Raw genomic sequence first — 16,160 nt, forward strand, 5'->3', positions numbered from 1 at the left:
CCACAAACATTACCCTGCTTCTGCATCCTCTTGGGCAAGCAAAAGCAGGAGTTCTGCTGCAGAACCTACCTATTGTGTACCATGTGGCGCTGTGGGTTAAATCACAGAGCCTAGGGCTTGCTAATCAGAAGGTTGGCGGTTCGAATCCCTGTGACGGGGTGAGCTCCCGTTGCTCGGTCCCAGCTCCTGCCAACCTAGTAGTTCGAAAGCATGTCAAAGTGCTAGTAGATAAATAGGTACCGCTCCAGTGGGAAGGTAAACGCCGTTTCCATGCGCTGCTCTGGTTCGCCAGCTGCTGCTTTGTCATGCTGGCCACATGACCTGGAAGCTGTACGCCGGCTCCCTCAGCCAGTAATGTGAGATGAGTGCCGCAACCCCAGAGTCGGACATGACTGGAGCTAATGGTCAGGGGTCCCTTTACCTTTTTATGTGAACTCTTGCACAAGCAATGGCACCATATCCCTTTCTCTCAAACTACTTAAAAAAAGTACCATCTCAAAGCATTATTGAGTTTCCCATAAGAAAAATGGATAACCATTCAATTAAAGGTATCAGTGAACCTGCAAGCACACATTGTCTAGCATACTAATACATTTTGGTGTGAATGACTTGTGAGTAAGGGAGTTAATTCACTTTTATTTTCCAGTCACCCTGCATTTGCTTTTGTATTTGTTTGGGTGGGGAGGGTAGCACTGAATAATCTGACAGTCAAGTCTTGAAATGCCCCTTGTTTTCTCCACCAAATCTCTTCATCTATTTTTCTTTGGGGAGGGGAGGGGTAATCCAACAATGCTCCTCCCCCCCCCCCCGCACGCCACATGTGTTGGCATAAAAATGTGCCAAGGTCCAAGACATGAGATTCCTGGGCCTACATGAACATGTTTGTTCACCAGCCTGCAAATGTCATGCTGAAGGGGTCCAACTCTAGTGTCCAGAAGTGGCAGGGAGAATAAAGACACATCAGAAACAAATGAGGATACCCTAACCTGACAATTCCACCTTGTATATATGAAGGACAGAGCCAAGCAACCACCACAGTTTGCAGGTGAGGGAACCTTAAGATTTTTCTGTTTAAACAGAAGCCTTCCTGGAAATGTTCAATAGCTGTCAAAACTTAATTAAATCTTTTATCGTTGCACTGTATTTTTCTACACAGAAAAGCAATTTCAGAATTAAGGAACAAGTATAATTATAGCGGCGAGCAATTTCGCCTTTGTGTGTGCTGCATAACTACAGTCCCCCTCACACCTTTCATAGCTATAGAATGAGCATTAAAAGCATTCTTCCAGTAGTTATAAGTGCTGTTCTGCTGTTCAATATTTGTTCTGTCCAATCAATTATAGTTTGTAAAGCGCAATAAGAGATGTTTTAATAATGGATGGACTGTAACTAGTGTTAATTTTACTTTTGTTTCAGTTGACACGGCTCTTGAGACATAGGTAATGTAAAAACTAAATATTACCTAAGCAAAAGTTCACACATTGCAATGTGAGGGCTAATTACAGGGGGGAACTGACTTATAGTATATTTATTACCAGTCTAGAGTGGAGCAACAACATTACATTAACTGGTCATGCTGCTCTATGCATGTAGGAAGCTAGAGCATTAGGAAAACCACAACGGGGGCAATTCATAGAAAACTTTATGGCCACAGGGAGCATAAAAGCATAGTCAACAGAATGACTAGAAGTAGACTAGAGGAGGGAAGCTGGGGGAAGTCTAAACAAGTCAAGAGACTTTGGCTTGCAGTGTCACAGACAGCTACAATACATCAACAACCACGACTGTTTCTAATTTAAGCCTCAGATAAAACTATTTTGTAATCAGATAAAATTAAAATGTATGTACTAAATAGAAAAAGCCATGTGTTTGGTATCTGAAGAACAAAAATATGCTGAAGACAGTAAAGACAAAGGTAAGGTAAAGGACCCCAGACAGTTAAGTCCAGTCAAAGGCGACCATGGGGTTGTGGCGCTCATCTCACTTCAGGCCGAAGGAGCTGGGATTTGTCTGCACACAGCTTTCCAAGTCATGTGGCCAACATAACTAAACTGCTTCTGGGGCAGACACAGTGATGGAAGCCATAGCACACGGAAACACAGTTTACCTTCCCACCACAGCTATACCTATTTAGCTACTTGCACTGGTATGCTTTCAAACTGCTAGGCTGGCAGAAGCTGGGATAGAGCAACAGGAGCTCACCCCGTCACATGGATTTGAACTGCCAACCTTCCAATCTGCAAGCCCAAGAGGCTTGGTGGTTTAGACCACAGGCTCTGTGAAATACAAGTGTTAGAAACTCAGATATAGAAGCTAGGCACCAAATGGCTCCTTAAACCAGGATTATGGTCACCAACAAGGACTGCCTAGCTGCCATTTTTGGGGCCAGACAGCTCTAAAGTCATATTTTTCAATACAACCTTTTGGTTCTTGAAATGTGTTCTGATTATGCTGATAAAATATCACGGATACTGAAAGCAGGCAAGATCCAAGGATCCCTAGGCATGTAACCTCCAGATGGTGGAGCTGTCAGGCACCATCCTGGAGCCCAGGCATCTTTTCTTGGTAGCAAGTGGCCGATAGCCAAGTACAAGTTGTACTTGGCAAATTTCAAACACTGGTGGCACCCCATAGCTCAAGAGCTAGGGGGTCAAGAAACACTCATCCAATGCAACTTCTAGAACTGCCCCCAGAGAGAAGATTGGGACCAATGGAGAACAGTGCCCCTGGTGGCCACATCCTGTAGACTGCCGAAGAGGATACCATGGTTGATAGTATCAAAAGCTAATGAATGATTTAACAAGAGCAACAGGGTTGTGCTCCCTCCAGTCCTGGGGCAAAATAATGGATGAATCATTATAGGGAACAGTGGCATATGAATAACAACACAAGTTATTTTCCTTTTATTTTTTACAAGTTATTGATAGCAAAGGAGGAGGGATGAGATAATTGCTAACATTTCTTCTTGGACTGGAGAGGGTTGAATGGGTAGAAGAGTGGCAACTCTTTATTCATCAACTCAGGTGAATAAAAGTAGGTGTAAAAAAAACCACCCATGTAGATGTATACCAAGTATGCAAAATAACTTCTGGGCACCCCCACCCCCACACCTGCCCCTGACCTCTGTACCCACCACAGAAGCATACAATACCACACAGCTTGTAGGAGCAAGAGAAAGGAAAGAAAGGAAGATAAATCATTGAAATTGGGATTCGTAACTATAGCCGAAGACTATGCTGAAAAAGCAGTGCAGATGTGGTCAAACAACTGAGCTTTTAAAAAATTTACCAGGAAGAAAGATACGGTGTCATACTCAGAACCTATAAGGTTACTCTGGTGAAGAAAGGCAATACAAAGTACAACTGGTTAGTTTCCGAGAAGGCGGCGGCATGAGAAAGCTGGGGCAGATAAAAGGAGAATGGGAGAAAGAATGCAGATGGTCAAGGACACAGAGATAAAATTTCTAGAAGTCAAAGGCATTGGCTGTCCATGAGCTGCAACAGAATAACTTGCTGTTATTCACTTCCTTCGGTGCATAGCATTTTGTTTTCTAAAACTGACTATATCACACTAGGATCTATTGTTTCCTTTCCTCCCCCCCCCATTTCTTTTCTTCAGGTATGCTACTCCATTTCAAGATAACTACTAAAAATTGAAGTCAAAAAAGAAAACAACCACACTCATGTTAGAATTATTTGTTTGACAGAGAAACTGTGCTGCTGCTACTGCTGTTACACCAAACAAATTGGATTTCAGGAGGCAAAGGACAAGTTCAGCTACTTGACCAAAGGTCCTACCCAAAGGTCCTATTCTGTTGCTGGGACAAAAAAATGCTACTTATTTGAGAGCAGCTAAATAAGAATGGCAGAATAGGCTGTTCTTGGTCATTCTGGAATTCATCCCCTTCCGAAGACCAGACTTACATGCTCCTTCCCTCTTGTGATAGCGGAGATGGCTCTTTTTGATCTGTAGCATATGCTGGTGCCTTTGCTGTTAAGGCCCAAGGGGCAGAGGGCATGAGCTCTAACGTTCAAAAGCAATATACCGACACATTCTGGATCCCTGAATGTCTGCTCTTGTCACCCTGATATGGTGCTGGCCTTGAAACTTTGGGCTTCTCCAAACTCTTGAAAAATTCAAACCTTGGAAGAATAGGAGGACAGGGAGTAAAATCATCTGTTCTGTTCTGTTCTCTTCCCTTCTTCTAAGCTACAGTTATGTACGAACTTTGGTGTATTTTAACTCTGAAATTGTACTTTGCTAATCAAGAAGAACACACCACAGTTACTTGATCTTATATGTAATAGGAAGGCATAGTTTAATCAAAAGTGGAAGATTTCACCCTCAGCCTTCACATCCTGAGGATAGCAGTAATGAGCAAGCCTGCGGTTCACCAGGCCTTATTCACAGTTGTCTAAACCAGGGCAGTATCTGAGCTGATGTGCGTTTTGTTTAAGAATCCTATGAGATCATTACCCTTTTAAATTCAACTTTAGAAGCCGAAGTTAATATACAAACACATGCTGCTTCACTGATAGTTTCTCTAGCTGAAATATTACATCTTGTGTAAAAATCATAATATTTAATGTTGGAAAAGAAATGTTTTAGGGTATCACCTCAACAAAAAGGTGCACAAAGATGATCCACAACAATAATATCCATACCAGACACCATTTCAGAGCCAATAGCTACAATCAAAACCCAACTGATTCAAATTATAGGATAGGAGATTCCATGTAAACGTTAGGAAGAACTTTCTAACAGTAAGAGCAGTTTGACAGTGGAATGAACTACACTGGAAGGAGGTGGACTCTCCTGTATTAGAGGTTTTTAAACAGGGGTTGGGTGGCCCTTTTCATGGATTCTTTAACTGCGATCCCTGCATTGCAAGGGCTGAAAGATATGACCCTTGGTGTCCCTTCCAACTCTACAATTCTATGATCTTCATGTCCTGCTTTTGAACTTCCAAAATACCTGGCTGCCTTCTGCTAGAAACAGAATGCTGGACTACATAGACTGATCTGATCTAAACAATACAATTATTAGGTTCCCATTGTATCACAAAGCAATGCGAGAATAAAAGGGGAATTCCTTCCCTAGTACAAATCCTGGATTTTGCCTTGAAATTACCAGTTTCTGCAGCGCGAGTAAGATTAGAACCAAAGCATGTTGACACAACAATCAACAGTCAATGCTGAGTTAGTTTATTTAGCATGCAGCTGATGTGCAGTGTTTACACTGAAAACATCTGAAAATTGTTGTAGGAAATCACATTTCACACTGTAATGCTTCTAGTTTTCCAAATCAAAACATTTCACAATACAAAACTGTGTGCAGAAAACCCACATTATGCCATGTCTGAGCGAGCCTGTCTTTCTGCCTGTGCTCCTCCTGGGCTTGGCAGTTGGCACAGGAGAGACTGGCAAGCTCACTTTCCATCACTTGTTTTGTGAGACTTCTGTGCTACCATTTCCTAATGCATATGTAACAGTGCAATATTTGCAGCATTCTGTGCTCAGCATAGAATCAGGATTCCAGCACCACCATCAACGGACCTTTATTTTCTTGTTGGGAAATGGTAGGTACTTTCTGCTGTGCTGAAGCAATTAATGTTGTTCCTTGGTACTGGTGCATGAAGCCCTTAAGCCCTGCAAGAGTATGGCAAAAGGGGCCGTGTTTAATTGAGGCTTCCAATGGCCTCTTGCACCTCATCCTAAGGCCCTGATGCTAGTGGGTTGGCAGCTCTGGCAGCATGGTTTTCTCCTTGCTTTTGGAGGCCAGCAGAGTGGAGTGCCCAGCTCTACTTGCCTTGCACTGGATGCTGCAGCAACTCTCTCAAGACATTGCCTCTATTTGCACTGCAGTGGATGTAGGATAGGATAGAGCTCGGCAGTCCATTTCTGTGCCCAAATGCCAGCAGATTAGAAAAGAAACAAAAGCACCTTTTTGTGATGCCTTGGACCAAACCCCAATCAAAATGAAGCATAATTAAATGAAATTTCATTTGCTCACATTTGCCCCCCATTGCCCTTGTTTTCCTCTAATCGTCTCCTCCCTTGACTCTAATGTTGACAAAATATATAATGTAAACTCTTTGTTTCTTAGTCCCCCTGCAGGATGGCCCCTGTTGTAAAGAATTCTTTTCCCATATGAATCAACTCAACTGTCCAATGTAAACATTCTTAAACAGCCCTCACTGCCATTGAGGTCACTGACAGCTTGCTTGTACAAACACTCTGGCATACAGTATAAATTAAAGACATGAAAGCATACACCAATATTCTTCTTCTTAGGCTCATACAGCTGATGCATTTTCAGAGATGCGGAAATGCAATTGTCCTCTTCTTGTTGTGTGCAAAATATACACATTTACAGTATGGCTTTTTCCACCTGTTGCACTTTCATCACTGGCGAACCAGTTTTCTAGTGGCATTTTCATATTTTGAAATATACCTACTAAGATTCTAACATAACCTGCCCTGGCCCAGGTTTATGCCTGCAACAGCCATCTATTGAATAGTGCCTGTGACATCAATGTCAGTTTCGTGTCATCAGTGACGACAAAACATGATCTCTCAGTGTCTATACAGACCAAGAGCTTGTTTTCATGGTTTTTACATTAGTATATGGCAGGAAATTTGTTTAAGCATTCAGCTCAAGAACGCTTCAGTAGCCTCTTAAAGAAAAAGAAAAAACGGGGCAATGTTATTCCTTTCCACACTGCAGCTCACAATTTCTAGAGCCGTTGCTTTTTCTTTGAAGATGTGAGCTCCCTAGTGCCCCCTACCACTGGAGTACACTTTTCTCATCCTCTTCTTTATTATTAAAAAGAAAGGTGCTTACCACCATGGGAGCACTTCTGCTGAAAGCACCGTATGCTACAATAAATGCAAATGACAGCAACAATGTCAGTGTAGCATTGCACCTCTCCCACCATTACAAGAAGAGGAAGGCTTTAGCTCAATGCTGGTTTATCTGTGTTGCATGAAGAAGATGCTAGATCCAATCCCTGACATGCAGGCAGGGCTAGCAAAGTTTCTCTGCCTGAAACCTTGGAGAACCACATTTCGTTGGTACAGACCAGACTTCCCCACCCAGACACCCTCCAGATATTGGCCTCCATCAGCCCCAGCCAGCATGGCCAGCGGTGATGGAAGTTGCAGACCAACATCTGGAAGGTACCAGGTTAGAGAAGGCTAGTGTAGACAACACTGAGGTACGTGAAACTATGTTCCTAAGCCCTCCTCTCCTTTACATTTGTACATCACTCACATTACTGTTGCTGTAATCATTAGGAGGGAAGTTGTTCCCATTACTCTGAGAAAATGATATCACATAAAAGTCTTTATAAATACATTATCTCTCTCCTTCACAACAATAAAATATTACTTACTGGCATTTGAATCAACTTCTATGGCTGCCATATTTTAATGCAAAAGGACTTTACATTGTTACCAAATAATTAAATAAACAGCCTTGTTGGGTGGATCCAAACCCCACATTCCTTCCATTTGTATATTAATATGTTGCTTTATTCTATATATTAATAGATGTAGGGATGATGAGACTTAATTATTGCCTTAATAACCCTTCTTGTTGTTAGATTGATGCCAAATTATTAATTGTCAAATAGAGCTTTCATGTGATAAAGGCCAAAGAGCAGACAGTGGGATATTAGTGCAAACATTGTAAACTTAAGCCAAATTCATATATGGATTTTGATCAAACTGTAGCAATAGTGTGTTCAAAGTTTCCTGAGAGATGATGAAAACTATTCTCCTGAGTGTGGATTTCAGTATTTAGCTTTTATTAATGGTTGATTTTTTCCCCCAATCCACTGAAAAAAGTGTCTCCTGACCTAGATAACAATGTACTTCAGCTGATACGAGCTATGAACTATCCAAAAGTATCAGAAGAACAAACTCCTCAGGCCTTTGGAGAACTGCAGATTAGTTGCTGTATAGATACCACTAATGCATGCAAAACAACACTAAAAAGGAAATAATGTTTCAAAGAAGTCCTTTTTGTTTGCTCTCTTGCTCACAAAACATTTAGAAGAGCTTTGCTCATTAAAACAAAAAGATAATTTAAAAGGTAATTTCAGGTGTAAGCAAAACATATTTTCTTGAAGAGGGCAAAGGAAGCATGGCGGGTATGCAGAACCGTCTTCTGCAAACTTCTGACTTAGCAATGATTAATTAAGCGAACCATTGTAATGGCCATTGGCCGGGTTCCAAAAATGCATACGACAGGTTGAATGGGCCACATACATGTTTTCTATCTTCTCCTATTTTTAAAAAAATAGCTCCAGCACTACTTAGCATTTATTTAATGCCGCCAGTTTGCTAGGCGCTACATGCTTGGCTGCTGTTCAAGAGAACGTCCAGGAACAGAAAACAAACGGCGGGTGAGCTACTGTCAGTTGCTGAGAATATTCTGGCATCGCCTGCCAGCTCTCGCTGTGACCATATGCAGAACTTCACGGTTCCGTGCGAACAGATGTGCAAAGCCAGCTTTTCAGCCGCATGGTTTGCGTTATGGCCAGCAGCAGCCAAGTCGGTCAAAAGGACTGGCTCGAACTGCTTGCCTTGCCTTTTCTGCTTTGACAGGGATGCTGTGGCTGTTGGAAACCACAAGCTCCAAGCAAAAAGGAATAGGGGCAGAGAAAGGAGGAGGAGGTACCCAATTGTTCTATTAAAATGTTTATTACAGTATAAATATCATTAAGCATGATGCAACCAAAGCTCAGGACTTCTTAAGACTATTCCTATTAGTGGCACACCTGCTGTCTTGCAACTGGAATAAATGGCTTGGCTGGGTTGCAACCTGTGTTTCTCCCACTCATTCAAACATTCAGCAGACTTGCTTTCCCCATGACACACACACACACACACACACACACACACACACACACACACAGTGGACATATCATAATATATATGGTGGGCTTATTCTTCAGACACCAAGAAGCAACCATTGGTTGCTGGCTTGAACTTGTACGCCCCCTAATGTGTCCGTTGCAAGCCCTCTCATGGTAGCCCCCTGGCTGTTGTCACAGCAACCCACAACAGACACAGCAGAGGCTAAGGCAGGCCAGTGAGCATTTGCACGGACAAAAGGGGACAAGTTATGATGCCTTTAGGTTTTGCGGCCAATACTTCCGAGATGAGCTTCCCTTCCCTCCCGCAGGTCAACCGTGCCATGCCAACCTGGGAATAGTGCCCGGTCAGCAAATCTGGCATCACGGGAGACCACCGGTGTGGGAGCGACCCGCCTGTTATGGACTGTCACCAGTTCCCTGGGTCAAAGGCCTGAGATCCCTTGGGGCAACCCCGCTGTTACTGCCCCCATTAGGCTTAATGTCCTACCGCGCTAACTTTCTGCCATATAACACTTCGGGAGAGGGTACCTTGCACGTGTGGTCGGCAAACACGCGAGCGAGCTGACGGGCGCGGGAGGAAGGGGGTGTGATGCTGGGATGCAGCGCGCACAAAACTTGGGCACGATCACGCGCGGCGGCGGCGGAACACACGGCGCCTTACCCGGCAGGGACTGGTGCCTTGCAGCCTCCGCGGCTGAGCAACGGCGGCGGCCCCCGGCGGCGGCGGCACTGGCAGAAGCAGCCGCTCCTTACGCGGGGCACACAATGCCAGAGAGCCGCCCGCCAACTTTGCACAAAGGCAGCATGGCGCTGGAGCTGCCCTTCGCCCCGTTCCTGCAGCTGCAGCCGATGCGCTCTCTCCGGCTAGACCCACTCCTCCCTCCCTCCCTCCCTCGGGATTCAGGGTGAATCTGGAGTGCAATGCAAAAGAGCCGAGCTCCGGAGCAGCGGTAGCAGCCGCTCTCATGGTGACGTCGGCAGCCTTCGGGTCTATTTATACTCGGCCGATTGGATTTCATTCATGAAAACGGGGCCGGGTGGCTCTGCGTAAGGAGGCGGGGACTGAGGCGACTGCCAGCGCCCAACACAGTCACAGCGAGCGAGCGCCAACACTGTGTATGCACAGTCCGGGTCGCTCTGTTTACTCACCGCCCCCATCGGCAGAAATTGCAAGAGAGCCTTAGATCTGCACCGCGCGAGCAGATCTCATGGAGTCGCCATCTCAGGACCCACCTCAAAGGCATTCGGCTCCCTTGTAGCACACCAAACCCCGAACGAGGAAGAAACTCACCTCACTCACCGTCGTGTGGAGAGGCTGCAGTCACCCCTGGCTCCCGGGGGTGGGGGCATGCATGCATTATCCCCATGCTTGCAAACACATTTGTCACATGCTGCCTTTGCATCTGCTTAGAGGCAAGTGTAGCTAAGTGGCATATACATTGTTTAAGTACATAAATATGCACAATGTTCTAAGATAAAATGTAGTGAATCAAGCATACCAATGAGAAGCCTGCCTTTGTAAAATTAAAGTAACTCCACGAAAGGGGACTGGAAGCTACTCACAGCGAGACTCCCCAACACTACCGTATGCAAGATTTTCATTGAGACAAAAAAGCAGCTTATAGGGGGACTTCGAGCAGGAAAGTAGCTAGAGGAGTAAGGGGGTAAGCATCCCATGCCATTCCTTAAAACAAAACAGGAGACTTGTGTCTGCATCTGTTGCATGCGCCTTAAAAAGTGTAGGCCTACTGTAGTTTGGCTGAGAGGTAGTAAGGTAATTTGCCCTTGCAGAATCACCTCTTTCATTCCACATCAGACAGTGGATTTCACAAACTAGGCTTGTGGTGTTAGCTCACAGTTGATCTATGCAACAGACATGCATGCTAAAGGAAGAAGTCCCTTTATACTTAAAAACAAAGTGTGGGCAACAGAGATTGAACATATTAATAACACAACTATAATTTATGACATAATGCAATTTCCCCAAATGTTAGCTGCAATTATAAGTGTACATCACTTTTTCTATCTCTCTTGTGCTGCCAACACATGAATGATGAACCACTGCCCATCTCTTCTTGTTGACTCCAACTGCCATCACCCCCCCCCCCCAAGCCATGGAGGGCACAAACCAAACAGGAAGAAATGCAGCAGGGGAAACTTCACCCCATCACTCCATCTCTATGCCAATATAAATCTTGGTATATATCAGGTAAACACGTGTGCATGAGTAGTCACTTCAAAATCTGTAGGGTTAATAATGAATAAGGCAATTTCAGGGCACTAAGCTTACACTTGGCCAAGAAAGAGAGGGCTGAATGAATGAGATGCAGGATGTGGGCACACTCAAACCTCCTAATTCTTGAGATTGTATATTCATACCTGCTTGTTAATATAGTGAAAGAAATAGGAGGGTGGTGGTATCTCTCCAGCCCTTCATGCTTGGTAACCCATTTAGTACAGACTGTGCTCTTAAATTTCATTAGAAATTTGTTGATTTGCTATAAAGAGATTGAACATTTAAGTATTAGACAAGCTGCAAAGTGAGTGCAACTAATGCAACTAATCTTAGCAATACATAGAAATCCTGGATGTCAAGGAAAGGGGACCCTGAAATTCCTAAAAGGATTAAATAAGAGGTTGGAGTACAGAGTAGTGTTTATGTTGCTTGGAGCATTTTCCAGATTATATCCAATGCTTCCATTTCTGTTAAACTTGTATAAGCTTCATAACACTGCTAAAGGACAGGAGAATGCTGCCTTGAGCTACTGCTTCTCCTTTGTGACTTTGATAGACAACTTCATGGGCAGCCTTGTGGATATGCCACACTTGAAAGTAAACCATGCCTTGTGAAATTCTCATAAAGCCAGAGGAGCAGCTGAATAGCTGGGGTACACCCATCCTAACTCCTTGCCCTTCCTTATGACTAGCAAGTATGTCACACAAAACAGTCACTGTATAACTACTATGTACACAACTTGCCTAATTTACACAACTTGCCTAATTTACACAGGTTGCAGAATTCAACTCATCCTGGGCAAAGAATTGTTGGCTTTTGGTAGAACATATGAACAGCCCTGCTCTTGGGCATGGATCAGTGTCCAAAATGCATCACTAGAGTGCCACTTTTATCCGAAAGCCTTAAGTGATGGAGTCTCACTGCAGGATCCTGTCTGAGTAGATGATATGGTCTTAGGACTGCTAATGCAGTTCACAGAACAGGAAAAGAGCTGTCCGTTGTCTTGTTCTCTTCACTATACCAAAACAACAGTGCCAGATTAAATGGTAAAATCAAGGACAGCTTAATCTAACCACTGCTAATCTTAGAGAAAGAGCCTTGTCAAATGCAATTTACTTTGAGAGCAACGATAGAGGCAGTGAAGTAAAAGTCCCCCAGTTGTATTTTCAGTGCCTCACTCAAAGGCCATTTACATTTTAGTCAGTTCAGCACCTCAGACAATGACTGCCATAACATTTAGATCCACAATTTTTATACTTGAAACGGTGACTTGAACATTACCAAAAAGAAAAGAAACATTTATCTTGTCTTCACTGACACTGAATGATGTAGCTGGAGTGTATTTAACAACCAGCAATCCTGATCCACTGGGTTCCCCCCCCCAAAAGCTCATTATTTAATATTTATAATTCTGTCTATTGCTTTGATAATTAAAATATATTTCTGGGGATCTAATTGCTTTTTTAAGCAACACACACGAGAGAGAGAGAGAGAGAGAGAGAGAGAGAGAGAGAGAGAGAGAGAGAATACAGTTGTAGCTGAACAACAGGTTACAAAGAATAGTAAAGCAGTTTTGAAACATGTGTTGAATCCCTGACATTCATTAGAGGTCTATGCAGGGACATTATTCCTGGGTAGCCCAGGGATTTTATGATGGGCCAGGGTATCTTGCCCCTCCCCATTTTTTAAACTTAAAAAGCATGGTTTTAACTTTGACCCTAAGCCAGCTGGGTATACAATAAAGGTCAGTGCTAGTGAAACCTTAGCCATCCGCTATGCTTTCCCCAATTGATCATTTATGCATACAAATTCACATATATCAGTTTATCTCATAGACCAGGGGTCAGCAACCTTTTTCAGCCGTGGGCTGGTTCACAATCCCTCAGACCATGTGGTGGCCAGACTATTTTTTTTGGGGGGGGGAATGAACAAATTCCTATGTCCCACAAATAACCCAGAGATGCATTTTAAATAAAAGGACACGTTCTACTCATGTTAAAACATGCTAATTCCCGGACCGTCCGCAGGCCGGATTGAGAAGGCGAATGGGCCGCATCTGGGCCCCGGGCCTTAGGTTGCCTACCCCTGTCATAGAACTGTGCCCCAAGCTCTTTAAGCAACTAGCAACACCCCTAAGCTCAGGATTTCCATCATGTTTAGTTAAAGGCATACACACAAGCATATTTTCATGACTCCTCTTGTGAATACTGGAAACTATGGCTAACTTCAGACAGAGCCATTCCAGTGCTTCGGTGAGCCTACTTGGGAAAGGCAGAAAAATAGAGGCTGGTGATACATTCATTCATTTGCCTGCTACCCATCTGGTTGGGTTGCCCCACTCACTCTGGGAAACTTCCAACCAATTATAAAACCACAGTAAAACATCAAACATTAAAAACTTTTAATCCACCATCAACAGCTCTCCAGAGAGGGTGCCTTCTGTGTGAATGGTACACATCTTTGAAAAGCAAAGGATGGTTTTGCAAGACAGTTGCGATGTTAGCCCCCAAACTAGGAGGACAAATATCATGAAGAAAGGTTAAAAAGATTGCTGGTCACATCTGTATCACTTACATGAAAGACAGAAGATTACTGCAGAGAGTTAAAGGTGGATGAAATAAGCATCATTGTTGAAATTAGTACTCTACTTCATTCTGTCCTCTCTGGAAATAATCTACTGCAATCAGCTTAATTTTCTAGATGTCCTCTGGATGTCTGTAAAATTAATTCAGATTTTGGTCTGCCTTTGGATCAGGGCAATTAGCTGTGGCATGTGACTATCGCCTGGTTTGCATGTGACACCAAGCCAAACCAAGGCTTGGCATGAATAGGTGTATTTGCAGACTCCGAGAGAGGATATTGTGGCTGATTTGCTCTTCCTGGCTGTTTTGGTGCTGCGCTACACTGAGCTAAGCTATAGTTTGGGTAGTTTAGCAGTCCTCTTCCCCAGCCTCTGCCTTACACTAGAATCAAAGAGTTGGGAGTAAGGAATCCTTGAGTGATCATTCAATTCAACCCCACAACCCCAAAGCACTACATTCCCCTTTCCCCCAACTGCCATCCTCCTCTTTTCTTGCTGCAAAACAGGAAATGAATTTTGATAAGATATGCAAGCCTACATAACTTCAGTAACTATAGTTCAAACAAAATGTATGAGCTACACCTTGAAACAGAGTGAAGAGTTCACACAAAATTGCTATATATTCATAGGTAAAGGTAAAGGTACCCCTGACCGTTAGGTCCAGTCACGGATGACTCTGGGGTTGCGGTGCTCATCTCACTCTATAGGCCAAGGGAGCCGGCGTTTGTCCACCGACAGTTTTCTGGGTCATGCGGCCAGCATGACTAAGCCGCTTCTGGCGAAACCAGAGCAGCGCACGGAAACGGCATTCCTGCTGGAGCGGAACCTATATATCTACTATCACTTTGACATGCTTTCGAACTGCTAGGTTGGCAGGAGCAGGGACCAAACAATGGGAGCTCACCCCGTCATGGGGATTTGAACCACCAACCTTCTGATCGGCAAGCCCTAGGCTCTGTGGTTTAGACCACAGCACCCCCTGTGCCCCCTATATATGCATATACACATACAATTTCCCTTTCAGGAAAATGCATAAAAAGGTAATTTAAAATATTCTCCAGGATGAATTAAATCAACTTTATTCATAAAATTTATTGTGTCTGCCTTTATGACTCTCTCTGCGTGTGGTTTTCCATAAGAGGGAAACAAGTGCTGTCTAGTCCCACAATGTGGTCCACGTGTGAACGAGCCTCTTTCAAGAAAAAGGTTATTTTATATTGCAAATGGCATGCTCTAGAAATAGCTAGATGAAGGATGGCTTTAGTGAAGCGCTTTCATCTATCACCACTTCTGTGACATACATTTTCCAGGAATAAATTTCTACTCACCACCAAGAGAAAAAGGGTGTTCACAGCCATTGTAAGAGCTCGGTCAGAAAGGAATCCTTTCTTAAGAGACAACTGTTCGCACGTTTCCTTATCTTCCCTGTGGGGGGAAAAACATGGTGTTTTACACAATGTGAGCGAATTTGTTTTTATTTAGGACTATGCTACATTGCCCCCAAACCACCATTTAGGAATCAGCTATTTGGGATAGAAAGAACTCTGAAAGTTCTTACCACCTGCTGTCTACAGTTATCTAGCATTACTCACCAATCACTTACTAACCCCCAGCCTGCCACCATCACATGCTCTTTGGTAGGAGTCAGTATCTGCTCTGTCTCAACCTCGCGCTTTCTTAACTGGTCAAGTTTGCATCTCTGGGGTTTATTTTCTTTGAAGTCTGGCTATTCCCGCTAGAAGTAAGTGTATATCAAAACGTGTGGCAAGTTAACCCAATAGATGGATGGACTTCACACACTTGATCCATTGCCTCCTTGCACTTCTTATACACTTCGGCAAATCTATCTCCCTATTATGTCTGTATAGTATCACTGAAAACAACACAAACGTAATGATTGGGTGTAATTGCAAAGCTGACCAACATCAATATTTCTTGCTGTTGAGCAAAACAATCTGGAGGAGACATGGTGGAGCTGGCACTGAGAGGCAAACACCTCAACCTGGGAATGCTACTTATGAATACATTTCGGTTTTCTAAAAAATTAGTTTGAAGCTGGACCATCAACATATGTTTTCAATGGCCATCTCCTCATCAATATTTGTAGGTTGTTCTGGAAGCCACTTTCAGCTGAAGAGTGGGATATGCATTCCAACAGACTAGAACAAAAATAACATTTTGCATTTATATAGTTTGTGTGTGTCCCCCGCAAGGTGTTTCAAATGCATATCCCGACTAACCTTTACATGCAGTTTGTAAAGTTGGTTAGCCCTGCTGCCCCACATTAATAGGGCATTCCATATTATATAATACAATATATTTCAAATTTTGCTGCTTTGGCAATTGGAAAATCTGGGGTCTGATCCATCCTCAGCTACGATTCTTACTGGGTGACCTTCCCACCTGCCACTCTCTCAGCCTTATCCATGCAACAGAATTGTTGTAAAGATAGAAAGGGGGAG

General features: G+C 43.5%; 1 protein-coding gene across 4 annotated transcripts in view; it reads right to left on the bottom strand.

The window, feature by feature from the left end:
* The window catches only part of RHOBTB1 (Rho related BTB domain containing 1), a 57,912-nt gene that overhangs the window by 34,662 nt on the left and 7,090 nt on the right, over positions 1–16,160 (bottom strand). Inside the window, exon 2 of one of the 4 annotated variants that reach the window (XM_033148905.1) lies at positions 15,027–15,123. The gene's annotated coding sequence lies outside the window, so the exon portion shown is untranslated. Of the gene's footprint in view, positions 1–9,409; positions 9,431–9,542; positions 9,605–10,030; positions 10,050–15,026; positions 15,124–16,160 lie in introns of those variants that run through there. The other 3 variants (XM_033148908.1, XM_033148904.1, XM_033148907.1) reach the window with 3 other exon arrangements.

The sequence above is a fragment of the Lacerta agilis genome, chromosome 5 (genome assembly GCF_009819535.1).
Source record: "Lacerta agilis isolate rLacAgi1 chromosome 5, rLacAgi1.pri, whole genome shotgun sequence".
NCBI lineage: Eukaryota > Metazoa > Chordata > Lepidosauria > Squamata > Lacertidae > Lacerta > Lacerta agilis.